Source organism: Oryzias latipes, chromosome 14 (assembly GCF_002234675.1).
Source record: "Oryzias latipes chromosome 14, ASM223467v1".
NCBI lineage: Eukaryota > Metazoa > Chordata > Actinopteri > Beloniformes > Adrianichthyidae > Oryzias > Oryzias latipes.
In genome coordinates, this window is record NC_019872.2 from 29,505,688 (window position 1) to 29,533,463 (window position 27,776).

General features: G+C 42.9%; 1 long non-coding RNA gene across 2 annotated transcripts; it reads left to right on the forward strand.

The window, feature by feature from the left end:
- Positions 1-293: 293 nt before the first annotated feature.
- On the forward strand, positions 294-27,776 carry LOC105355707. 2 transcript variants are annotated; one of them, XR_910053.3, is made up of 6 exons: positions 294-735; positions 1,229-1,304; positions 8,013-8,285; positions 8,411-8,545; positions 13,064-13,171; positions 27,739-27,776. It is a non-coding gene; the product is annotated as an uncharacterized LOC105355707 (long non-coding RNA). The 2 variants fall into 2 exon arrangements; XR_002291753.2 differs by lacking the exon at positions 27,739-27,776 and having other exon boundaries at positions 13,064-14,870.

The following is a 27,776-nucleotide window of genomic DNA, read 5'->3' on the forward strand; positions in this document are numbered from 1 at the left end:
GAAAATCGCCTGGGTGTGAACACAAAAGACGTGGCGAAAAACGCTGGCGAATAACGCCTGGCGAATATTCGTCCCGGTGTGTACGGGCCTTAATACGGAAGAAGAGTTTGTATAATTCAAATTGTTATGTAAAAAAAGGTAAAATTGTGTTTTATTTATGATTAAAAAATATTAAAATAAAAACTTAATGTACATAAGAATCGAAAACAAGTAAACTCCAAATTGCTTTCGAGGTATTTTTGGAGATTTTATTATGAAGAGCTACAGGAAGTAGTGCGTTTGTGAAACCGGAAGTGATATACGCTAGCTTGATCGTACAGGGAAAGAAATTGTGTTTTCTGATTGTTTACTTATGAATAGTCAAAGGACATTTTTAGATAACATTTTTCTGCATTTCTTTCAGACATTTCAGGAGGAATTTGTCCTTTAGTGAGGAGTTTTGTAGTCTTCCAAAATGTTAGCATGACATGTATCTTTTGCTGTTGAACCACCTCAGCTGAGCTGCTAGAGGACCGTAACTGTGTCCTCCTCACAGCCTGGAGCAGAACACCACTGTCACCAGTCTTAGCTGAAGTGCTGACAGAGTGCTAAAAGATTTTTTTATGATTTCTTGTTAACTGGTGCCAATGAACGTGAACCAGCAGACGGGTCATGGCGCCGCCATCTTTTTTGACTTTGGACGCCATTTGGGTTTCTTCCTACTCTAAACTTCTGTGGACTCACCTTCTGAAATAGGTAAGTATTTATTCTGTTTTGCTGATGAAATAGTTTGAGCTCAAACCTGCAGCTGAGAGTCTTTTGCAGACTATGTGACGTCACAAACTGCCTGTTTTTCAATGAAAGGTTCAGTAAATGGCTCTGAACCTTCAGCATTGGCTGGTTATTGCGTATAGATTAAGTGCGTTTGTGTGAACAACAGACACTTTAAATAGTAAATAGGACTTAAAGGGCTTCCTTCAGTAACATGAGAACAGCTCCCCCTACAGGATAAGCATTACACATGTGTGAAAAACAGCAGACAACACTGTTTTTGTTTGATTAATTATGGTAACCCTTAATGATCTTCCTGTTTTACTAACTGGGGATCATGTTCTTGTTGTTTTTTTTTTGCCGTACATTGACATCATTGTGGTGTAACAGCTGGTAATAACTGCTGAGGATGTTATTTTGAAGTGTCTTCCTGGGATCCTGATGGTGTGTTTTCCAACTAATTACTTGTGATAATTAGGTCAGGAGGTAGCGGCGTGCTGATGGGGGGGTGACAGCCCGTGGCCACGCGGCAGAAAAATGCTGGGGATCCAAAGGTGAGCCCATCATGTGCGCTTCGTCTTGTGGTTGCAAACACGAGTAGAAGCGGGAACGCCGTCTGAGGCGGCGGATGTGTTTGTCCTCCTAGCTTCCTCAGCTCTGAGCTCTGCTTGTTAAAACAGCACAAAAACCCAGTAGCCTTCTGGGTAATACGTTCAATTAAGCAAATCCTATTTACTGCCTATTAGCTGACATGTATTAGTAATGTATGAGTCATTAATTATGGCTTTCCCATCTCCAGTATAACACACACCAGCATCAGGCAAACAAAAACTTAACCTTCTAAATGCTAATAATGCACATGAATAAAAAATAAAGTTCCATATGGAGAAGCCCCCCATGAGAAATACTCATCTGCTTCATTCTACCTGCAACTAACTCCTCATTCAAAAGACTCATTTACATGGAAATGTGCCATCACAATTAAAACCAGCTTTATCAATATTCAAATGAGCAGCAACATGAAATGTAAATGAAACCAACAGTCAGAAGATGCTAGAACTGGATTAGATGGTAAATAATCAGATTGGGGGTGGGGGTGGGGTGTCTGGAGGTGGAGGTGGGGGCCACCTGAACGTTGTTTTGTTTTGTTGTGGTCCACGCGGCCCGGCATCAACTTGTGATTGGCCCACAGAGCAACCAATAGAAACGATTGGAAGCACAGCATTGATTTAACACACATGGATGTAGCAAGGATCTGATGTTTTAGAGGCTCTTTTTTATTTTGGTGATGTCAATCTGAATTCAACTTACAAACACTCTTAAATTCATGAGCACTTTTGGCTACTTTAACAATTTTTAATGTCAAAAGAACTCGGATGATGAAAAGTTTAATGCTAAAAACAAAAAGTCAACAAAATGACTAAAATGTGCAGAAATGTCAGAGTACTGGTTTGATTAAATTAGTTTCTGTTATGGTTTTGTTTACACTGCTCTAGTCTTTTCTGGTTTTATTGGAATAGTGAGTCTGACATGTGCAGTTAAATGGAAACCAGTCTTCTCCTGACCGTGTGGAGGAGCTCATGTAAACGGTTTTACATGCAAGAATTTCTGTTTATGAAATGTGCAATTTCACTGTTTTTGCCCCCTGACAACTCTAGAACCAACCTGAATGTTCGTCAGCCTGACCGTCGTGGGTGGCATGTACTAAAATGCCTCTTGTGCCCCCTCCCCTCCCCTTTTCTCCCTGCTGGGCTCTCGTCTACAAAGAGAAGCAGGGCTTGAGGGCATCAGGCAGCTCTGGCAACTAAATAATTCATAGCTTGTCAATGTGAATCATGGCACACTTGCTGCTGCAATCGCAGAAATCATTTGCTCAGAAAACGCTGTTAAACGCCTCTGCCATTTGTCACAACAGTAATTAAACACTTCCGATTGATCCAACCACCTGTGGGTGATGCAGATGACCTGAAACAAAGTGGAAGATACCCAGGTGGGCTAATGTGGGGGCCGACGTGCTGCCCAGCGAATGAGGAGCTCCATAAGGATCCGGTTTGATCCAAACGAGTTTTGACGTGTTGTCGCCCTTTATGGGATACATGTCATCAAGGCAACGTTCTGCCCGATGATGGAGAAAAAAGGTTTCAGTTCCAGGACCTTTGGACCACGTCATGGTCGGTCTCTAGCCAAATCTGACATTTTTCTATGCTACGATTCTGTAGCGGCTGCTGTGGCTGGATAGATGGACTTAATGGAACAGAACTCAGCTATACTAGCTAGCTATGTATAATGCTGAGCTGACTGGGGTCCTATATACCCCACGTTCCTGAGCTGCCAGTAGTACAGGAGGTACAAAGAATATCCTCAGAGAGTTGGTCTTTTTGTGAACAAGCACACAAGTGACATGTGTGATGTTGTCCCTGTGAGCAATCCACTAACTTGTGGTGCACATGACAACAACACAAAACCAAACATTTATCTCCATCAGGGGTCCCCAAATCCAGGCCTTGAGGGCTGGTGCCCTTCATGTTTTCCAACCAACCTGCCAATGAAACTCCTTGGCTAAACGCACCTGATCCAGGTAATGGACAGCAGATAAGGCAGGGTTTCTGGAAAACAGCAGGGGTCCGGCCCTCGAGGCCTGGATTTGGGCCCCTCGTGTATCCATAATGCCATCCTCCCTCTACGGGTGCTGCAGTGGGTGGGGTCATTACACAACCAAACTTCCTCTCCCTTGAGATGAGCATCATTATCTTCTGCTCTGTTTCTCTGCATAGCAGCCATGGGTCTGCGTGACATGAGGAAAACCTGCCATCTGCGATATACCATGGCAGTATGACTCGCGAGGGGTTGTATGTGATTGGTCAATGACGAGTCAAATGAGTAACAGGCTGTATTTGATTCAGTAAATATTTCAGGCTGCCGTGAGATTGTTTTAGTAGTGTGTAAACATTTGAGTTGGCCATTTATTGCAGTTAATGCCGTCTTTTGCGATATGCACAGGCTATCGTGATGACGATCAATTTTTGATTGACCGCGCAGGTCTAATAGCAGCACTTCTAATCAAAGATTCATTTCAGCTCAGAAATGGTCAAAGATCAGCTGAACGGAGGATGTCCAGACTGAATTGTATGAAGTCAGTGACACCATTCACTTTGGTGAGCGACTCATTAAAACCAGAGTCAGTAAAAAGATGTGAGTTTACCATCACTAGTGCACATGCATACTGAGGCTCTATCGTCTATTCCCACACAAGTTTTTGAAAGAGTTGTTTGCTTTTAGCTTCCACACACCCCTAAATATGGTTTAATTATGTTATTGTACCATTGATCATAAAACTCTCTTGTTTATGACATCATGTTTATATTTTTCCTTCTTTTTTTAAGTAAGCTCCACTTGGTCTATTAAGTATAAGTTTATTTTGGCAGTTGTTGTCTGCCGTAGCTACTGTCATGGAAAACTGCAGGGTTTTTAGACAAAAGGAAATGAAACTTCAGGGGATTCTGGTCCGTTAAGTCAGGAAGTGACTTTAGTTGGAGCAGGATCACTCACAATGCCACTTCTGGAAGTTTCTGGATTAATGTCGGTCTCATTCACAACATTTTCTGGAACTAATTAAGCTGGAGTTGTTTTTCCTACACACCGCGCGGCAGACATCTTCGCAGGGACTCATCAACTCAGATTTATCTGTCGCCCGATGTCACAGTGACGTCTCAGCAGGCTTTACTCACAGAAGCGGAAAAACAACAGAACACCCCTGAAAATTGAGGTCAGCTCTCTGACAAGCCAGCTCTTCGGAGGTTTGTTAGGACTGAGAATATAATGAGGAGACATCGCTGAAATACATGGATTTAAGGGGAGAAGGACATGGATGCTGACATCTGACTGCCAACTGTTTCTAATGAACAAACCACACTGAGACGGACCAGATTGATGCACATATCCGGAAAATTCCTCATGTCCTTCCCACTGATACCAACTTGAGACGGAAGGGCAATTACAGCAGACGCAGAGACAATGGAAATGATTTGTCTGGCATCTAACAGCTTGCTAAGACTGTAACATCTGCCATGTGACACTAAAGCTATGTGCTTCAGAGGCTTAACAGTCTACTGTCGTCATCGGGAGTGAACCCCGACCTTCAGGAAAATATGGTCCAGAACAACTGAGGGCTGGAAAAGTGGTTTTGTTCACCAAGAGGAGGAGGAGGAGCAGGGCGGTTGATCAATCTGACTTTAAAAGATCAATGAAAAAAAAAATCACTTTTTGGTCTCATTCATGTTTTTCTCTTTAAAATATGGGAGTGTCATCAGTTGAGCTTAGTGAGGTTTCAGTAGAGCTCACATTTCTACGCCTGGAGCTAAAGAATATGTACAAGAAAGTTTACCTTATTACGTCTACAGTATTGGTATTCATCCATAGGAGAACAGACTTTCACCATGAAAGTAAACAAAGACATTAGAAGCTGATGTCTATGTGAGGATAAGAAACAACAATATTCAATTTCCACTGCTCTAATTTTAGCTAACAAAGAAAAATTCTATCTACCATTAAACGTAATGGAAAAAACTGAGCGCCCCCCCCCCCCACTCCTATGAAAGTAGATTATTTAACAAGAGATGGATGGGGAGTAAATGAAATTGGATTGGGTTTTGACCAATAACTTACAAACATATGTCTGCCAGTGGACATGTACCCAAATACGACAATAGATAAAGAAGCTAACAAATGTAGCCTAAAATTGCATTTCTCAGTATTTCTTTATGTGAATTGTTGTGAATCAGGAGCAGATGAAAAAGCGCTGTTAGAAAAAGATCATATTTGTGATGCAGAAAATACGCTGGGCGGAGCCACCAGCTCCCTGCTCCGCCCCATCCTGATGCAGACATATAGATCCATGAAGGTCTTTGTTCTCCTGGTCTGAGCCGGAATCTGGATCCAAACTGTACCTGGATAGATCTGATGTTGCTGCTTGGTGTTAGGCTGTGGTTGGGGGGGCTGTAAGCTAGTGGGGAAGGACGTATAAACAGAGCTCTTGGTAACAAGAGGGGGAAGGTGGGCGGGGTTGTTATGCACAGGCATGCAGGGGAATTTCTAATGAACTATGTCCTAGAAAAGGACCAAAGTTTTTTTGGGATGTTGGCTAAAAACGGCATAATCATAATCAAAAAACCGCTATGTAAGCTTTGGAAATAGATCAGAAGACGACTGGAGGGGACCGACTCGCCCCCCCCCCCCTCTTTGTCCTTTTCGATATAAACACAGGCCATGTTCATTTAAGGCTTGTTGTAACAGCCTCTTGTTTGATAAGTGGTTATAATTTTAGTTTTTTCTTAGATTCTTGGTTTGGTTTGTTTAATTAAACTCTAAATAAAAAGTAAAAAAAAGGAAAACTTGTGGTGAGAACAAGTTTTCAATCCATTATTTAGAAATTGAAGCTAATGCCATCTTTATTTGAGACGTAGTGATTGTTTACAGGTGAATTGGAACATTTTTTCACTTTTTTAACCTCTTTTTCAACTAAAATCTGAAATAATTAATGTCATCAATTAGTTTAGGTTTTGGTTTTTCCAAATTTCTTGGCTTTAATTCGGGGAACTCTCACAGCCAGCTGGAGATTTTTATTTTCATCTCCAATCTGTCCCTGTTTAATTCCATCAGTGGGTAATTCTTCATCACATTTCATTTTTTCTTCTTCTGTCTGAGTCACAGAAAGTAATTTATGGAACATCTCTAATAACTCTGACTTTTTAAGACCATTTTTTTCAAATGCTTTGATCCTCATTCATAATGCTGCCGGGGGGGTTTTTTTTGGAGGGAGGGCTTTAGTTTGTGGCCAGCTTGATGTCCCAATGAGACCAGACATTCATGACCCTAAAGGTTGTTTGCTAAACGTCCATCTCTGTGAGTCTGCTTCATGTTGCAGTACAACCCATCGATCTGCTGTTTCGGTTTGTAATCATTGAAAACTTAAAGCAGCCGGTTGGTTTTTTCCTTCCTTTCTCAGCTTTCAGTCCCTAATTATGCCGCATCAAACTGAACTTCACTCCAACTTTGCTTTCCTGGTTAATTTATTTCCTCCCTAGAGGCTGTTTTCCTCTTTTTTCCCATCACATATGTGGTAAGAATTTATTCCTGTCAATGTTTTCTCTGAAAAGCTGCCCTGTTCTGTTTGGCTGTTGACATGGCAGGAAGCTGAGTGCAGTCTCTGCATTTGATGAGAGCTGCCTGGGCTCCATTAATTATATTGAAGGCCGCGAGTTGGCTACAAGAAAAGATCAACAAACTCTGCCTAAACAAAACTGACACACGTACACAATGAGAGTCCTCAGCGGCTGAAGTGCAGCTTTTGTTTCTTATTGCAAATGTTCCTGACTCCACAGAGACACCCGGCTCAGTAAACAGAAGGAGCCTCCATCACTGTTAACTGATGGGAGCAGATTTACTTTCCTGTTCAGGCATTTCAGGGTTCCTCATAGTTTAAGTTAGAGACATTCTATAAACTGGATTTCTATTAATTCTGTGCGTTGTGGATGACGTCTCACCTGCAGCCCTTTCAGCTGAACAGCTCTCCTGCTCTTTGATTTAAAAAGTTCTGCCAACTCGCATGTTTCATACTGAGTTGGCTTAAATTTGACAAAATGAAAGTGGAATTGAACCTGAATTTGCTTGCATGGCCCCGCTGACCTGTTGCCATGCCAACGCAGCGGCTCCGTGGCAGAATTTGAAGAACAGAGTGGACTGAGATGTCTCAATCATTTCAGGGAAAGAGGCAGAAACGGAGGGAAACTTGTGACTTCCTCGTAAAATCGAGTAGTCGGTTGAAAAAAAGACTCAAGTCTGACTGAAAAAGTGATTTTACTGAAGTACCGATGGTTAGGAGCAGAAATACAGAATCAGGTGTTTCACAGCAACACAAGAAAATGAGACTTTTGAGACTCGCGTTGCTGCGAATCTAAGACGCTGATTGAAGTCGCTGCTTCCAAACAGCAGAGGAACAACCGTGAAGGTGCAGTTATGATAAATAATAGAAGAGATGAGAACGTGCAACCGATGGAAGGCTGTGGACAGACGGGCTGCACTTTCAGAGGTGTGGCGGGAAGCGGCAAACTCGCCGCAGCTGTAATAATTCTTTATTGCACATCCAGAACGCTGATATTGGCAATGATCTCAATGTTTCCATGGAGTTCCACCTCCTGTCCATGTGGCATTCCACAAACTCATTAGTTGGGAAGTCTTAATAGTCAATTTGTTTGCTCCTGTAGCTCCTCCCACACGCAGCCCACTGGTTGGAGTGAAGGAGAACATTAGAAAAGCCCCCAACTGTCTCCTGATGAAGGTTGGACCCCTGGAACGCTGGAATGACAGCCAGAGTCAAGAACCACATGGATGAAGCCGGTTCTAGATGCTTCTCAGATCTTTCTCCAAGGAGGAACGTTCCCAAGACGGATGACACTGCAGACAATGTTCATAGTGATGAACGAACAGCATCTTCAGGTCGGCTGCAGCGTCACAGGAAGAGAAGGCCTTTTCAGCAGGTGTCCTTGACGACCACAGAGTGACAAACAGAATGTTGACCTTTCTTTCTCATTCTGTCTGCAACACCTGCAGCTAATGTGGACTGACAGCCTGCTGGTCATCTTCTGTCCCGTGTCACCTTCAGCCTGACTGCTGCTGCACAGAGGCGACGCACAGCAAAAACCAAACACGTTTCCACATCCACCACAGGGCCAGCCGGTGCATTATTAACCAGAACCTGCAGAGCTGACGGCGGCTTTCAGCACGGCCTTATGTGGAGGTGAGAAACACACACCTTCTGCCTCCACTTTTGCTTTTAAAAGGATTTTCAGCTGCTTCTTCATTTTCCTCCTCAAGGGGCCAAAGATAAATTAAGGTAATTTAATTATATAGATAAATGGAGGATCTTAAAGAAAGCTTTTACTACTCCCTATTTTCTAAAAATAAGTAGAGAAACTCGGTTCTTTTGTATTCAACTATTTAGATGTATAATTTAGTTCTTCTTGTAGACATTTTGTCTTTTGTTGTAAATAATAAATAAAAGTGGAAGTTTTGAGTCTCAGTGCTATTCAGGGTCATCAGCACACTTTAAATATACATTAACAGCTGATTTTCTATTGGATTATCTGAATAATGTCTTTATTTTTTCCTCTAAATGTTTTGCAAAATCAGTGGGAAGAATTTGTCATAAAAAAGCGCCTTTATTTCCATCAACAATGATTGCAGCAGAAGCCATGATGCAAACAAACACGTAAACATTTGACAGGTGGAATCCTGAAACCTTTAGTTTGTTTCCAGGTAAAGATCAGCCAACAGAGTTTGGATTTTCTTATAGAATTCAAACCCAGTGTGGAAAGCTGATGGATGATTAAATAATATCTACCTGGTTTGGCAAATAAAATGTTTACATAGTTCAGTAAATTCTCCAGTTTTATTTTGAAGTGTTTGGTTCCAAATGGAGTGAACCTCATGACGGGCTGGTCTTCTTCCAGATAAGACTTCAAAAGTGGCACGCACATACAAATATTCACACGTACGCAAATCCCCTTAGCTAGGAACATTTAACAAAAGCACACTGAGGTGACACAACAATTTGTCATAAAATATGACAAAGTAAAACAGCAGTATGGTTAAAAAAGATGCCAAATAAATGCTGAAAACGACTAAATGAAGTGAAAGTGCCCAAAGTACAACACACACCAAAACACATATACATGTTAAAAACAATCAACATTCCCAAACACAAATGCAAAAAGTAAAGTTATTCTGCAGAAGAGTAAAAACAGACCATTTGTTTCTGCTCAGAGCTCGTCTAAAACACACAAACGCTCTCTGCTGCCGTAAACAGACGGCCGCCGCCTGCTGGGGGTCTGACTGTCCTGCTCTTCCTCCTGCTGTTCCTGCATGTTCACAACAGAAAAACTCTGTTTCTAATCGTTGCGATGATCACTTCCATCAAACACTGTGGTCTGTGTTCATTCCTTTCAAAGATGGTGTGGTTTTGATGTCAAACATGGCATAAAGCAGTGTGATTGCTGCTTAAATATCAACTTTAAAAGCTCCCATTGCAAACTGTTGCATCAGGACTAAAACAGCAGCGTGGCCGCCATGCGTTCCAGCACGGGGACAGCTTAGGAAACACTCTGGGAGGGGTCGGACGGGTACCGGTCCCGGTAGGATTGTGTCTCCGAATCAGATGGTGACTATTTTGAAGCTGCATTTGTTTACTCAGCAGGAGTCATGCCGTTGAGGTTTAATCAAGCTGAAACCCGTTTGTGTGACCCCAGAGCGGTTCTCCAACAATCAGGTCCTCCAGACATCTTTATCAGCCTTCTATTCCTGTCTGAGGGAAATTCAACTCAAGCAGCGAGACCGGATTACAGAGCCGCCGCTGTGGGACCCTGCAGACCCCCCCCGTGTTTTGTACGACAGCTTTTCCACTGTCTGTGGCAGCGTTTTTCCCTCCTGCTGTTACTGTAGCCTTTCCCTCTGTGTCCTTTAACCCTTTACCACCGCCACCTTAGCTCCAGTGTTTACATTATTGGAGCTCTTCAACCGTTTACGCAGTTTACAGAACAGGCGCGCAGAAAGGTGGCGTTGGGCCGTTATGCAACACTTGATGTTAGCGATGAGTTGCATGACGCTGCAAAGCTGAAATAAAAAGCTGCTGTTCCTGTTGATGGCATGAAGATTGGAGGAGTTTCGGTACGTCAAAGAGAGCGTGTTCTTTAGGAGTCGCTGGCGGCATCTCCGGCATTAGAGGGTTTAGGTCGTCTTGTCATGTCACCACTTTAGAAGGTAAAAAAAGAAACGCTCAAACAATTAAGTTCACTTTTGTTGCCACATCATTACAAAACTAGAACATGTGGTGTTTATTCAAACTCTGTTTTTCCATAAATATTAATAGATGGAAAAGTGGATTTTATCCTGTTGGTTGCTTTTAAGTTTTGTCTTGTAGGACCCCCCCCCCCCCCTCCCATGTGTGGAAATAAACAGCAATGAGATATACTCCTATGACATTTAGTGAAACTGTCAATAAAGAACTCTTAATAAGTGAAAAGGTCAGCAGGCATAGCTGCTGTGCTGCAGACAGCATTTAAATGGGAATTTCTCCCATTCACTGAAGCATTTTATCCACCTTCTCTCCTAACCTTCACTCCTGTATTCTGTTAACGTATAGGTTTGCATTCGTATGCCAAAGTGGTTTAGCTACTTGAGGTGCGCTATGTAGCATCTAGACTTAACCTGCTCTCTCAGAAACATTCACAGAAACACTGAGACTAATTCACGTCTCAATACATGACTTATCCTCCTGAAGTGAAGGACGTAAATGTGACGACTTTTAAACCTCAACCCACCTCTGTCCTTCAGGCTTCTTAACCGGTACACTGGTTGGTGGAAACATCTCTTTTGATTGGAAGAGGTGTAAGCGCTCTTCCTCTTTTGTTTGCTTTCAGACCCTGCTAATGTTTAGATGTTCAAACTCGCAGTAATACTGTAGGGTCATGAAGGTGTGAACTTTGTTGTGGTACAAAAATCCACTTCTTTTCATCTTCCAGCGGGTAGATACAGCGTGTAAAGTTCTATCTTTGAATATAAAAACACACCAACGTTTTCCATAAAAGAGTGATGAAGTGTCAGGGTGAAGGGGAGCACTGGAATGACTTTATTTGCTTTATTTCATTCTCTGTGATTATCTGTGCTGCAACTGTGCATCTTCGTTTTCACAAACACAATCATTAACCCGTGTTATCGCCATGACGACAATCTTTTTTCAAAGCCTTAACTCTGATCCATCAGTTGTCTGAAATTGAATGTTTTGCTGGGAAGTACAGACAAACTTTGGTTCACTCCATTTTCAGCATTTTGACTAAAGCTCCGCCCATCCTCATGACCCCACCCACTCTTATATGGGCCCACTCATCGCCCGCCAGTGGCTAGAAATGTAAAACGATTGGCTAGAATTGTACATTAAAAGTAAAGGGAATACAAGTGATCAACATGTCTGAAATGAAGCACCGTAAACGTGTTTTGATACGGTACCAGGAGTACCGTAGACATCAGTACCGGTACCAACTTGGCACACAGCTTTGGTGCCCCTCCCTATGTATGAATCATAAGCTATCATTTACAGCAGGGCAACTATTTCTCAATCAAAGACGTTTTATTGCCCTATGAGGGTTTGGACGGCCGTTATGATGTCATTGATTTTGGACCCTTTTGTCTGTAAACTATTGCTGTTCCACAATAAGAGCATAAATAAGAGGAGTAAAGCAGAGGCTAGCTTTTTCTGCATTTAGATTACATCCACAGTTTATTTGATCAAATCTCACTGCCATAAAAAAGCTTCTGAGATGGGGGGTCAGATTGTGGTTCGACTGCATAGTGAGGGAAGGGGAGGGCGACATTATGTAATCACTTTCCATATTTCCTACCGGGGCAGCATATTAGTGAAAGTATGTGGGAGACAGATAAGCTTAGACTCTCCGCTTGAGGCGATTCCATGGCTGCTTTGTCCCATGAGGCTCCACTGTACAAGAGTATAATCAAACTCCCCCTTTCTAACTGCACGTCACGCTGCATTTTCTGTGGCCTCAAGTTTTAAAAAGTGAACGCACAAGCTAACTCTTATTTTATCCTTTTATCGCTGTTTATCAGATTATCCCTTTTGGCAAATAGAAGCTTTTGTTGGGTTGATGTCTGGTTGGGGGTTCAGTCAGAGTATGAAGAACTAAGAAGACCAAGAAGGGATATTGAGGTCATGCTCCCAAAAGCTACACAAAACTGTGATGATCAGGTTCCGCTGGCAGGAAATCAGTAACCAGGAGATTCTCCAAATACAAGACCAAAGCTGGTGTTTTAAACTTTAAGGAGGATTTTGCAAAAGGTGCCTCGGCTGATGGCGACGTGTTGGTCCATAGGACCATAAACCCCACCCTCCACCTTGGTCCTGGGGGTAACAGGGGGGGGAGGGAACCATCTAGAACGCAGAGATGAACGTCTGTGAATTGAAAGGCTTCATTTATGAGTGACATGTTTTTTGTTTTTATTTTGCTTTTGGTGTTTCTTTACCGTTCGTCACACTTTAATACAAACTGCTTGATTTTATTACTTTCTTTTTTTTTCTTTAGTGCTTTTAGTTTTGCCTTGAAACGTATTCTTGCTTTGCATCATTCAAACCTGTTTTTCAATCATCTTTTCATCCTCTGTTAGTGTTCGAGTCCATCCTTTGTGTTGCTCAATGTCAGATCTTCATGGTATCGTTTTGTTGTCTTGTTCTGGTTTTGTCTTGATTTAGGTTCCGGTCTCCTTTGATTGAAGTTCTTCAAACTCCATCTGTGAGATGTGTCCAGTAGAACAGCAGAGTCTCCCTGCTGCCTCTTCACCACCTGGCCGTCCACTGCAGGTACCGACGGTGCAGCGTCCCGCCTCTTCCATCACAAAACACATTCGTTGACTTGTTTACCAGCTGAGAGGTTTCAAACATGTACCTTTAAGTCAGTTGACAGATTTTATTGTAAAGTCGTTTGGATTGAAGCCAAATTGGAGCAGCAGGTTTCTTTCCACATTTTCTGTTTGTTTCTCTGGACAAAAACCCAGGATTACTGTGGCGCAGCGGCGCCGCTGGTCGATGTGATCAAAAAGAAGTCCTGGAGTTGGAAGAAAGCGATGGCGGCGACACCTTTCTGTGGGGGTGCAGCCTGTAAACACAGGTGCAGCGGGAACATCAGGGTTGACAAAAACAATCCTGGCATGAGGCTGTAATGAGCTTTTGATTAACACCACTGCTGTGATTGCCAGCTTATTATTTCCAGATTTGTAAAAGCTGCTGCAAACATGATCAGCCATCATTGGGAAATTTGAATTAATTATTGAGAAGACCGGAGAATCTAAACACCAGCCGCCCTTCAGGTGACGGAAAAACAGGCGTATGATTCAGTTAGTCCCATAAACATGTTACACTAATGATTTGTCATTGATTAATATTTAAACAAAGAGCCATAAGCAGCATGACTGTAGAAATCTTTAAAGATTATGGTTTTCTTGACTGCGTCGGGTGTAAAAACCAGCAGTTTTTCCCTTTTTTATGGCCAAAAATGATGAATAATTTCTGTGCTAAGAAATGCTGAAAACATATATTTGCAAAACTCGGTGATGCAGAAAGCCATCTCGGCTGTATTTGGAGAGTCTCTTGGAGGGAAAAGAAACACTTGGGGCCATTTTCTTCTTTGTTCATCATCAGGGGATCTCACAGGCATCTTTGGTGTCTTGAAATTTTAAAAGCAGTTAGACAATAAATGGAAGAACACGTCATCAGATGGAGCCAGCTTCTGGGCAGACAGATGGGAATTTCTCCTGTGGCTCCGAGCAAACACACACAACACTCTGTCACATCTCTGTAAACGGCTCCAAACATCTTCACCACAGAGAACCTCTAAGGGCTTCATTCACGGGGTTTGGGGGGTGCATCCATTCACACCATCCTGGCCTTAATTTCCCTAAATGGTGGAGCAGCCCAAACATTTATGCCTGACAGGGATGAATGGTGGAGGAGTTAATGAGCAGGAAGGGAAGCTGAAATGAAGGCGGTCTGGGGTTTTTGGTTGCTTCATCGTTGCCTCAGCACCATCCAAATGGGAGATGATGCAAACGCTGCATTGTTCCCTAACCTAGTTATAGCTTTTATGTTAACGACAACGATCTGTGTACATTTGAAAGATTTGACTTCATCGTATTATAGAAATGTTGTATTTTATGATTTAGAAAGTAAATAGAAAAAACAGCTTCAAATCTAAATCTTTAATCACATTCTAGAAAAACCAACATGCATCTGAATTCTCTCCAGAATAATAACCAACCAGGTGTCCATTACCAGCAATGAATGGACGGTTGCTCCTGCAAAGTCTGTGCGTGTCTGAAGAGTGTTATCCCGCTAATACCATGGTCACTTACAAAAGAAATGAGCATTGAATCAATTATTAGTAGTTTATTCCAACTACTTTTATGTTTAACTCATTTTTCTGTGCCGATGCTGAAGTTATGGTTCCTTCCAGAATCAGAAGCTACCAAAACTGAGGTGAGATAATTGCATCATATTATAGAGAATGAGGGCTCAATTCAATTCAATTCAATTTTATTTGTATAGCCCAAAATCACAACAACAGTCGTCTCGATTGGCTTCAAAGTAAAACATGAAATCAAAAGGATCACGAATACAAAGAGTTCAATAGGAAAATACTAAAATGAACTAACAAACTGACTAAGCTATACTGGCATCCCTGCCCTTAGACCCCCCTTCGCGGTAAGGAAAAACTCCCAAAAAAACCGGATTCCGGAAAAAACGAAGAAACCTCAGGGGTGTCCACATGAAGGAGGGATCCTCCCCCAGGACGGACAGGCGATTTACCAGAACTCTTAGAGAAGAATTAACTTATCTAAATCTACAACTACATATATAAAAGTCCAGCAGACGAGCTTCATCCAGCCGTGGTTGTGGGGACAGTCAAAGGCGCGAGTCGAGCCAGAGGCAGGATCCACAGCCAGGTGTAGGAGCAGGAGCAGAGGCGAGGTACTCGGGTACTCAGGTGTTTTTAAGGAGCTCAGGAAGCTCCTTAAAAACATGGAAGCCCTGGATCCTCATTGATCCTGGGGTTTTATGTCACTTTGATAAGGAAACTTTCCAGACACTAAAGGAAACTTCTATTCTCTAAATCAAAGTGTTCATTTTATTAGAGATTCCTCTCAGACTTGACCCTTTCAGGTTTATTAGTCTCATTTTTGTCCTGCTTTTGTCTACAATCTCCTCATGAAAAGGGGGGAGGGAAGGTGTGGGTTTGTTGGAAACCTCCAGGAGGGATGTGTTGCACGTTGTTCCTCCCGGCTGTTCACTTCATTTACCGGCGGAGTGTTTGCCTGCTCTCTGCAGCAGATAAGCAGACTCCGTCAGCAGGTGGATTTACAGTCCGCAGCGGACGCCTGTCACTAACAGACAGCTGAAATGAGAATGACGGCGCCTGGGCACACGCCGTTTTACATCCTGTTCCTTCCTCTGGGGGGGCTCTGCCTGCCCCCACACAGATTGGTAACACCTCTGGAGCGGGCCGAAGATGAACACTTTTTCCATCTTGCAGCCTGATGGTTCTCAGGGATGTCTTTTTTCCCTTTGCACTTTGAAAATTGTGTCCAGGAGCCACAAGAGATGAGTGGAAATGAATAAAAAAGTGTGTAAGGACTCCACAGAGGCTGAGCTGGAGTACTTGTGGTTGAATAGTTGAGGTGATTTCATCCTGCTGCATTTCTTCCCATCTTAAAGCCAGCTGTCTGCTTAGATCTTTACTTTCTTCATTATTATGTGAAAGACTTGATGAGTTTGTGTCTAGTTTAAGCTGCAGTTTCTCAGCTGTTTCTGTTTGTGTTGATCCCCTTTGGGTTTACTTAACTTCATGGCTTTCACCATTTTTTCTGGTATCGTGGCTTCAGTTGTTTTGTCTTTTGTCAACTTTTCTCTTTGTAAGTTCCTAAAACGAGCCTGGTCTCCTGCATTCTTGACAGAAATTGTCATTAAGCGGTGATTGGCCCGTATTGGTCGACGTTTCTATGGCAACCAATATGGAGAGGGCTTGTTAGAAGGCCACACCCCTACCTCCTGAAAACGAGCTACACAAAATCTGTGAAAACATTTTGAGTGTAGGGGCCAACAGTCTCCGCCTCCTCTTTTGAGGCATCTGATTGACCTGTTTATAACTTCAATAACCTGAACTACAGAAAAATATAAATGAAAAACATGTATCAGAAGAAGAATGGTTCTTCTGACCAATAGAATAAGAAACAGGTCTCTTGTTTGGTTTGAACCAGATTTCAGGTGGACTTTCACACCTGCCCAACCATGTGGACCTGACGAGGAAAACAGATCTTTGGTTCTTTGTGAAAATGCAGCACCGTCCAACCAGATCCATACGTCTGAGGCAGAATCCAAACAAATCGACCAATACCATTAAATAATCATTTCATAATTAAATCAATTGATAATCTAATCATTATTGGAAAATACTATTTGGATTGAGGTCCAGCAGGTTTACTTGACTAGAATGTAAACCGACCAATCACAGCAGACAACGCGTGTGATGTCATGAACACGGATCAGTCCATCATTCCAGTCCAATGTGTGGACAGACTGTGAATAAAGTCATGTGACCATCCAGTGTCTAGAATGTTCTAAGAATGTTCCCTTTGGATTCTTTGGATGTGGAAAAACAACAGTGGTGAACTTTAGGAAACTAACATGTGAATGGATTTGACATTCATTCTAGTTTACTTGTTGGTTTGGACACAGATTTCATTAACTTGATGATCTGGAAGAAATCGAGCCGGTTTAGCTCGTGCTGGTTTGCGGTGCCTTCCATCCGTGAAACCCAGGTTCAACTCCGGGCTGCTCCCTGTTCCCTTATCTACTTCTATGCCGATCCCAAGCCCGGTTGCTTTGAGAGGGTTGCGTCAGGAAGGGCATCCGGCGTAAAACATTGCCAAGTTTCCCATGCGACTCGTTCGCTGTGGCGACCCCAGATGGGAAAAGCCGAAGGAGAAACAAACATCTGGAAGAAATCCAAGAATCTGGAAAACTGTTCAGTAGCAGGAATTTCTGTCTGGAAGTTTGGATGAAGAGGATCTGGATCCACTTTAGGGCAGATGATCTGGATCCACTTTAGGACAGAGGTTCTGGATCCACTTTAGGACAGAGGATCTGGATCCACTTTAGGACAGAGGATCTGGATCCACTTTAGGTTCAGAGGATCTGGATCCACTTTAGGGCAGATGATCTGGATCCACTTTAGGTCAGAGGATCTGGATCCACTTTAGGACAGAAGATCTGGATCCACTTTAGGACAGAGGATCTGGATCCACTTTAGGTTCAGAGGATCTGGATCCACTCTAGGACAGAGGATCCGGATCCACTTTAGGACAGAGGATCCGGATCCACTTTAGGACAGAGGATCTGGATCCACTTTAGGTTCAGAGGATCTGGATCCACTTTAGGACAGAGGATCTGGATCCACTTTAGGACAGAGGATCAGATCCACTTTAGGACAGAGGATCTGGATCCACTTTAGGACAGAGGATCTGGATCCACTTTAGGTTCAGAGGATCTGGATCCACTTTAGGTTCAGAGGATCTGGATCCACTTTAGGACAGAGGATCTGGATCCACTTTAGGACAGAGGATCAGATCCACTTTAGGACAGAGGATCTGGATCCACTTTAGGACAGAGGATCAGATCCACTTTAGGTCAGAGGATCTGGATCCACTTTAGGACAGAGGATCTGGATCCACTTTAGGTCAGAGGATCTGGATCCACTTTAGGTCAGAGGATCAGATCCAATCAGATCGTTCAAATGGCTGGTTCTACATATGTGAAAAGTACCATAATACTTGAAAGAAGATTGTAATAACAAACGCCTCGCCTCTAATGAAAGTAAGGGTCAGAAGTCCTGTAGTTGCTACCAATCTCCACTTATTTAAAGTCTGCATCCCATAATATGCTGACATCTCATTCATCTTCCAGTTATAAGCCTGTCACAGCGTGTTTGCAGCAGAGATGAACGGGTGAAGGTGGTTTTTTTAGCTGCTGCAGCCAAACTCACAGCAAATGTACTTCTTTGTGTAAGAACATTTGCATATTTCAATAAATAATGTAGCTGAAGGTCCATGCCGCCCGCACATGTGCAGCCTGCGTGTCATTCCATGACGCCGCGTGGTCGCTGGCGGAGCGCCGTGTCACGGTGGAGGATGGTGTGATGAATAGCTGCAGAGCAGGAGGACGGACAACAACGCTGGTGTGTGGACATGAGATAATGCTGCTGACTGCCGTCATATGCAGAATGTTACACGTTATTAAACGAAACATTAAAACCATCCATTACATCATGACAGAGCTGAAGAAAATCACCACATTAATAAAGCTGTCACAGGTTATTTATTCCTAATCTGCATGGATTGAAGTGAAGAGAGAAAATCCACTTCAGTCCGGCACATGTCCAGAGGTTTCTGACGGTCTGATGGTTTCACATCAGTCCACACATCTGTCATGAACGTATTCAGAAAGTGTCACATTGGGTCAGAAAGCAGCAGCTCTCTTCATCCAGCACCATCGCTTGTTCTGCTTTAGGTCATGTTCTCCTAAAGTCTCAACCATCTGCTTTGTCTGAGATCAGCGGTTTTAGCAGAAGCATTACTCTCAGCACCTGAATGGATGGTTAACCTATGCGGGTGCTGGGGGGGTTTGGGGAGGGTCGTAGAAGAGCGGCTGCATCTTAAAGAGAGTAAATGGTCGACTAACGGCAGTCTGCAGGATTTATGAGAGGTTGAAAACAAGGAAGAATGTGTCCGACACGCCTGCGTCTCACCTACTTCACCCTGACGTGGTGCATCAGTGTTCACTACGACCTGTCGCACTCAGCATGGGCACCCTGTGGTCTCCGACCTTGGGGTGTGCAGGTCACCTGCGTGCCGCGTACGTTTGACCCTTTTTCATCAGCAGACAGCCCATATTCACTCTTAAGGTCAGTTGGGACAATACCTCAGCATGCAAGACCCATGGTTTTTATTTAGAAGAGCTCCAAACACCTGCAGGTCTACCTGTGGTCGCTCAGTCTGAGCAGGTCAGTCTTTGACCTTCCAGCCAGAGCCGGCAGCTTCAGTCCACGTCTCCAGTCTCCTCAAAGCTGGACTCCAAGCTGCTGGTTCAGGGTGGAGACGCTCCGGCAAAGCTGCTGTGAGGACGCCTTCCTGACCGGCCCCTCCTCCTTCAGACTGTCACACCATGCAGACAAAAGAATTTTAAATAGAGGGGGGTTATAATTGGGGGTTAAAGGTCATTTCTTTATGTAATCACACCAGACCAGATCAGGTCTCTGCTGAAGATGCTCTCTGGGAGGAAACGGGGTGTGGTGACAGCATTACGGTCCTCAGATCCGTGGCGAGGAGCCGGACGAGCAGCCAAAAGGCAGCAATGCATGATGACATTTCAGGCTGCTGTGACAGAGCAGCTTCATAGAAACACCTGAAGCTGATTTCCTACAAATATCCTGACCGCTGTTGGACCTGCTCATCAGAACTTTGACATTCTGCCCCAGACTCTTGGATCAGCTTATTGCTTCCTGTCAAAAAAATGAGTTTTCCTCAAACTTTTTTCTGCTCCTCTCAATAATTTGTGTGTCTGTCACTTCTTCACTCTTCTCTCTTGCCCTTCCCTCCTCGTCTCCACAGGATGATGGATGTGCTTGCACCAATAATAAGCTCTCCATCCTCCCTCATCTGCTGGCAGACTCTGTTCTCCACGTATTATTTCCTGTTGTTCTCTCTTCTTTTTAGCTCCCTCCGTCCGTCTCCACTCTTTATCTCTCCTTCGCATCTTCTCTCGTCTGGGTTTGTTGATGGATGTGGTCTCATCGGCTGCAGCGATCGCAGGGCGTCTGCGGCCAAACCAAACTCACCCAGCGAGACCTTCTGGATGCAGAGGGAGCTCTGAAGTGTCGCTTTATCAGTTCAATCCACAGAACAGAAGCTGTTTGGGTTTTCTGACTGAACACGTCACGGCAAAACCACGTTTTATACGGAACGGGGAAATTCTAAACTTTTCAATATTTTGCCTTAGAAATCCTGCATCTTTGCATCTCAGCAGTTTGAGAATCAACATCATAAATTCTTCTTAAAAAGAGAAGGAAAATCTGAGTTAGAACTAGAAAGTACAGACAGATTCGCTCATTCAGGAAGAACGGAGGAACATCTTACAGGAAGTTTGTGGCTTTGTTGGTTGGAGGCAACGCTGAACTATTGACAGTAAAATAAGAACTGGACTGAACAAGCCCCCCCCCCCATGGCGTTCCAAACAGGAAGTGGCTCCAAGAAGCCAAAATCCCACAGACTTCTATAAAGACATAAACAGCTGTTCATCATTCTATTGGTCAGAACAACCTTTCTGGATCTGATACCTTTTTTTTAACCTCTTCCTGATAATCCTCATGTTTTTTTTCTGTAGTTCAAGTTAATCAAGTTATAATCTGACCAATCAGACGCCTCAAGAAAAGTAGGCGGGCTGACGTCCAACGCTCAAAGTGTTTGATTGACAGATTCTCCCAAGCCCGCTTTTAGTGGAAGGGGTGTGACCTGATAACGTGATCACTCCTGATTGGAGAGAGTGTTTTCCTCAGAAATGTAGCCGGGCCAATCACAGCTTACAGACGACGTCTGTTCTGACATGGCGAAGGACATATCACGGCAAAATGGCGACTGAATGACTTCAGTTGATTGGACGCAGAAGCAAAGCATTTTCTGTGGATGACGTCACACACGATCCGTCCAGGTATAGTATACAGACAATGAGGCCTGCAAACAGAGGGAATACTTCTGATGTCATGGTACCTCCACCTTCACTGCTCCATGACACAGGATCCATTTTTACAACACCTGGAAAATATACAGAACTTCCAATCAACCTCTCTAACCAATCATCTGCCTCTTGACCCCTCCAGGCATTCTGGGCAGTGTAGTCATATCACCAGTCAAACTGTCCCAACCAATGAGGTTTGGATTTTTGACATGAAACAGAGCCACTTGACATGCGCCCAGAATGAGTCGGATGTGGAATCCAGTAGTTTTTCAAAATAAAACGTCCGTCAGAATCAGATTAGTAATAAAATGGAAAAAAAGTGTTGGTCAGGTTAATTTCTCTGGAGTTCGGTCCCGTCCCACGGACCGGTACCCGGGCATGCCAGCCTTTATTTTCAGTTAAACTTGAATATGTTGGACTTTTGGAATAACATTTACTAATCATGCTAATGTGTTATAAATGTTTTACAGTCACTCTCACGCAGAGTATTTTGAAATAAATCCCTGTGTAATAAGGAAGTTCAGAAATTCTGAGCATTTCTTTTGTTGTTACGAAATAATGATTTTCAGTAAACTGGAAAATCTTTTCTTACATCATTCTCCACCTTTTAGTTGAAAACGATCGTAACTTTTTAAAAATTTTTTGCAACTTCAGGATATTTGTGTCTCATTAACCATGAAGGAGGATCCTGTTTAGCACAGAAAACATTTTGGCATCTAGAAACCAAAGTAAAATGAAAGCAGTTTTTTTTTAAGTTAGCATTTCCTGTGTGATAATTGATACCACCCATCTATCTGTGAAAACATTTGAGCAGACTGTAGAGATGCAGCAATGACTGTAACCTTAAGAGTGGAAGCGCTCTTCTTCATTACATTGTGTAATTTGCCCCCACAACGGTCTAGGGACTATCAAGCCGTCTGTATCATTTAATTATAGGTGTATGAAAGGAGAGTTTTTCCTGCCGTAGCCGTTAATGTTTCCTGGAATTGATAAGAGAGCGGAAGCTCATCACATTTCACTGCAGAGCTGTGATCCTCCTTTGTTACGGCTCACTCACACTAATGGGCCTCATCAGCATCGCAGGCAGACACGCCACTATTAACCAGGAAGAGGCAGAAGTCGTAATGGAAGCACAGAAACAGAGGGTGGGAAAATGGGGGGATGAAGGTGGGAAGCAGTGAGGAAGAAGAAGGAGGCGGTGCGGGAGAAGACGAAAACGGGAGGAAGGGAAAAGGTCAGATCAAAAACCTGCAAGGTATGATGGGAGATGGAGATGACTCTCTCATCTGAGCACTCCTGCTTTTCACGGTCAGGCTTTGTGTTCGGTTCAGCCCTAACCGTCTGCTTAGCGCTGGAATATTCTCCAGCATCGTCAGGGTCTGCTTTCCAACAAGGTGACGAACTAGAGCTAACATGTGAGAGGAAAGCAAAAGCAGAGGTTTTCTGTTGGTCTCCTGAGCTGAACGGTCAGACAGAAAGCAGGTAATGCAAAGCTCTTATTCACTGAGACGTCTTACAAACTCACCGCTCGGTTCTGAACAAACAGAAATCCTCCACAGAAGTCCTTTGATGTTTGATCTCATTACTGGCAGGAAAAGTCGGGTTTCACAGAGAGATGATGCGTTTCCTTTTAAAGGTGCAACAGGAACAAACTGACTCCAGACGGCTTCGACATGGAAGACCATGACAGAAGGAAAAAGATCTTTTATTGGAAACGTGAAGCAGTCTGGACCTGATCCATCTGCAGTTTCAGCTGGTTCTGATTCTGCATCAAGGCTGTTCACCAAACTGGTCCTGATATTCCACTTTGACTGCAAATGTCATGTTTTATTTGACAAACTGTCTCATGAAGACTTCCAGCTTAACAAGCCCACATCATCCTTCTGTCACCGCCATGCCCACTGCTGATTCTGGACATTCCTTTTCTAAAAAAACCATTTAGGTTATGTTGCCACATTTATCTTTGACGAAAGAATTATGATTCTATTCATCACCATAGAAGTTTGATGTGAATGATTAAGAAATATTCCTAAAGTTTTACACTAATAAATCCTAAACAAACAAAGTCTATCTTTAGACAGAAGAGGTTCATAGATCCTAAAGTAAGCAGTCAAACTAAATGAAATGACAGATGTTTTCCTCTCAGTGGTTAAGGCTGCTCGGTCTGAGGGGGAGGTGGTGGAGGCTGAGGGCACGAAGAGAACAGAAATGAAGTGGATCCCTGCAGCAGACTGGTGACCTGTTCAGCGTGAGTCCCGCCTTCATCCAGCAACAGCTGGGGTAGGCTCCAGCAAGCATGACCCCCCGCCCCCCCAAGGGTCGTGCTGCTCAGTTCACTTTGTCTGGAAGTTGAAACCATTGACTATCCAAGAGAACTGGACCAAGAGAATGTGGCGTCATCCACAGACGTCGGTAGGCAGCGATTGGTCCAAATCGGTTTGGGTCGAGGTTTCTATGGCAACCGCTCTCAGCAATTAGGTGTAACTCGTTGGAAGGCCACACCCCTACCACTAGAAAGCGGGCTGTACAAAACCTGTCAAACATTTTGAACATTGGATTTGGGGGCCAGCAGGCTCCACCTACTTTTATTGAGGCATCTAATTGGTCAGTTTATAACTTAAATAACTTGAACTACAGAAAAAATATTGTAGAAAAATAACGAGGATTATCAAGAAAATGTAGAAAAAGGTATTAGATCCAGAATGGTTCTTCCGACCAATAGAATGACTGAGTTACAGCTGATCATTTCTCTATAGACGTCTGTGGGATTTCTGTGGGAGAGACTTCAAGAGATCCAGGTTCTCTGAACTGCAGTGTTTTTTCCTCCTTTACTCCATTTGGTTCACTTCTGAACCTTGGTTCCTTCTCAAGCTGACCAGGGCTCACCGCTTTGGTCCACATGCCAAACGAAGTGGACTATCCCTGCAAACAGACCCTGGTCTAAATCAAACCTGCCACCTCCGACTGCTGGGCTTTAGACGATGTGTGTGACAGGTGAGTGTTATTGGAGCAGGTGAACAGGAAGTGAGGATTGGCTGTTGAAACCCTAACAGGAAATGAAATAGTAAAGGCAAGAAGCCATCAGCATCCATGAAGGAAAAAACACAAAAAGAAACACCTTTACTAATGAAGAAAACAGGTAAATGATGTTTGTTCTTTGTTCCTGATATGACTGGATGGAATGAAAATGTGCACGTTTGTGTTTCTGGATGCTTTCATCTGCACACTCGTCGTCTGCAGTGTGCTTCTAGTGAGCCCGTTCCTCCTGCTCGATTCTTTTACGGAGTAAAATGCCATCATTTATATTCATAACTCGCCCGAGGAGGAAGGGAGCAGCTCACTTTGTATTCGACACTAATGCACATAAGACATTTTATAAATAATAGTTCATCCTTCAGGCTTTTCGTTTCCCCCACCGCTCCGCTTTCCCTGCCGGTTTCACAGCAGACTTTCCTTCTTTTAAACATATCATTAAAACTGTGTGAATTAGAATGAAACTGTTTACATCTGATTTACACCATGTTTCTCCTGAAAGGCGGCAGATGAAGAAAAGCCTCATTTCTCTGCTCTTTGTCCATCAGCTGGAACACAGGAAGCCCTCTATAAATAATGATGGAAACAGTTAAACGTACCAGCCGAATCAAATGTGTCATGACGTCTACATTTATTTTCTTATTGGACCAGCACTTGGAGGGTGTTGGGCTCTTTGTTTGAGTTTCTTTTTGTAGATTTCTTCCAGGATTAGAACCCCGTTTGTGATTCCGGTGAGGCCTGCAGGTCTTTCCGTCATCGGCTGCTTCTCTCATCTCCTCCTGGATGAGTCCTCCTCATCTTCTTGGACTCTCTTCAGACGGTTGCCCTCAAGGAGGTTCTCCTCTGATCCGTTTTTCTGTGCATTTTCATCAAAAACGACATCATTTCTTTCAATCTCAGATCATATTTGTAAAAAAGCAGAACTGCTTTGAAAGTGTTGACTGATTTCATGTGCAACCAGCAATTTAGAGTAATTATAGTTCAAAGACATGAAACTGCCGCCGTCGTGTTTGGAGCTAAAAAGAAATGGTTGAGCTGCTCCAGTGGAAATGTATTCATTTGTAATTTCATGCTCTTAAATGTTTATATTGTTGGTAGAAGTTTGTGAACATGGATTTTGTTGGAATTTTCTTATATTTTTGAAGGTTTTTATAACCCTAAAACCCCTTTGGGTCATACTTTCTTCCCGTTTTCCATCTTTCTTGACCTTCAAGCATCTGAAGGGCGCCAAAAACAGCCAACATGTAACAGAGAACGTAAAGAAGTGTTGAAATGAAAACCTAACCTCTCTGAGTTAATGCCCTGTCCCCTGAGATGAAACTGCAGAAGGAATCACTGTTGGGATGGGTGGCGTTTAAGGTTTCTTTGATGCTGCACGGCGAGTACGCTGCGTTTGACATGATGACGTCTGTCAGAGGAGCGGCTCCGCCTCCTCACGCCGGCTCAGGCGTGCAGAGGAGGTCAGGGCTCCATATTTGCTGATGTGATCTGCGGGGCAGCTCTGCCATAAAGAGATCAGGCGGGATCCTCCTGAGCAGGTGACCTTTCGGCGAAACGGAGGAAATGACACTGACATTTGAACGCTGCATAATGTTGACCTGCTGGGAGCTGATCATCCACCTAAATATTAGTGGAAGTCTAACAGCCGCACTTCCACGCCCCGCTGTTAATTATTAATATTTCATTCATTCTCTGTGCTCTTTTAGTACAGACAGACAATAAAAGCGACTTTTCTGCCTCTGATGGACTGAAGCTGTGATGGAGCATCAGGGGAAATGAAAGCATAAACCTCTCATTCTCATTCTTATTGGATGATGACATTTTAGCGGAGACCTCCTAACTTTATTAATCAACCTTTTTTAAACACAGTTTCACCTGAAAAAGCTCAAAATAACAAACCTTCTTATAATTAATGCTTATTAATACAGAATCGGAAAAACTGAATACGTGTTTTTAAACTTCAGCAGAAATGGCAAAGGAGAAGATCTGGAAAGTCTAGAATGAAACCTGCAGAGAACATCTTTTCTGGACTTTTCTGGGACATCATCAACTCCGACATTACAGAGAGGGATTTCCTGCAGGGGGTTCCAGTGTCTGCTGAGCTTTTTATTGAAAACATCAAGAATGGCTGCAACACTTTCAGACGGGATAAATGTTCCGGGTTTCTTCCCGAACGCAGTGGTTCAGTGGGTTCTGCTGGGATCAGAACCAGTCAGCTGATGACTGCTGAGCAGCTGACAAATCAGTCTGCATAACAAACAAAACATTTTCCTTTTGGTTTTATTTATTTTAGTGTAAACTTTGGAGGATTTCAACCATTTGAAATATTTAACTAGGGCTGAACGATATGAGGAAAACTTGCTAAATTAATGATCAATATGGGGATGAAGATAGACTGGCGATACATGAACAAATGGCAAAAAATAATTTCCATTTCACTTCAACAGCTTAATTTAAACAAGAGTCAACATACCTTAAACTATACTCCAAATGACCCTCGTCTAATTTAATTCAATTCAATTTAATTCAATTTTATTTTATTTCTATAGCCCAAATTTACAACAACAGTCGTGTCAGTGGGCTTCGTACGGTAAGTGAACATACAATCAAAAGGATCATAAATGCATAGAATTCAATAAGATAATACTAAACTTTAACTAAACACACTAAACTAAACTGTTCATCACTGCCCTTAGACCAGCCTTCGCGGTAAGGAAAAACCAGGAGGGGAAAGAGGGAAAGAGGGACAATACATGAATCACTGCACCAAACAGAGGCATGGAGAACTAAATGATGAATAATGATCAAGAATAGAGGAGAGGAAGGGTAGAAGTAGATGAGAAAAGAGGACAGAACCCCAGAGCACCATAGTTACCCCAGCTTCAACTTCTAGCAGCCTTTTAAAAGAAATAGTTATTATTAAGTCTAATTTAAACACATTAACATTAAGTTAAATAATCTCTGAATACTAACTAGTCTGACAATAAGCCTGTCCAAAGAGGAATGTTTTCAGTCTAGCTTTGAATGTAGAAACTGAGTCGGCCTCTCTTCCATGAGCTGGGAGTTTATTCCATAAAACAGGGGCTTGGTGGCTAAACGCTCTACCTCCAACCGTACTTTGACTAATTCTAGGAACCACAAGCAGTCCTGCATTTTGCGAAGGAGGTGAACATCTAATATAAAATGACTCCATCTGATTGGTCAAATGCATAAATGGATTGATTTGATTCGTTAAATACTTCAAGCTGCCATAAGATTGTTTTAGCACATTTGAGATAACCATTTATCACAATTTTTGCTGTATTTTGGGATATGTGTATTTCGCAGCTGATAATGATACATTTGTGATTTATTGTGCAGGCCTATGTTTAACTATATTTATTTGTATCAATTCAATTTTATTTGTATAGCCTAAAATAACAACAACAACAGTCGTCTCACTGGGCTTCATACCAGTAATTGTAAAGCGAACATACAATCAAGTCATGAATACATAGAATTCAATAGGAAAACTCTAAACTGAACTAACCTAAACTGTTCATCTCTGCCCTTAGACCCTCCTTCTCGGTAAGGAAAAACTCCTAAAAAAATA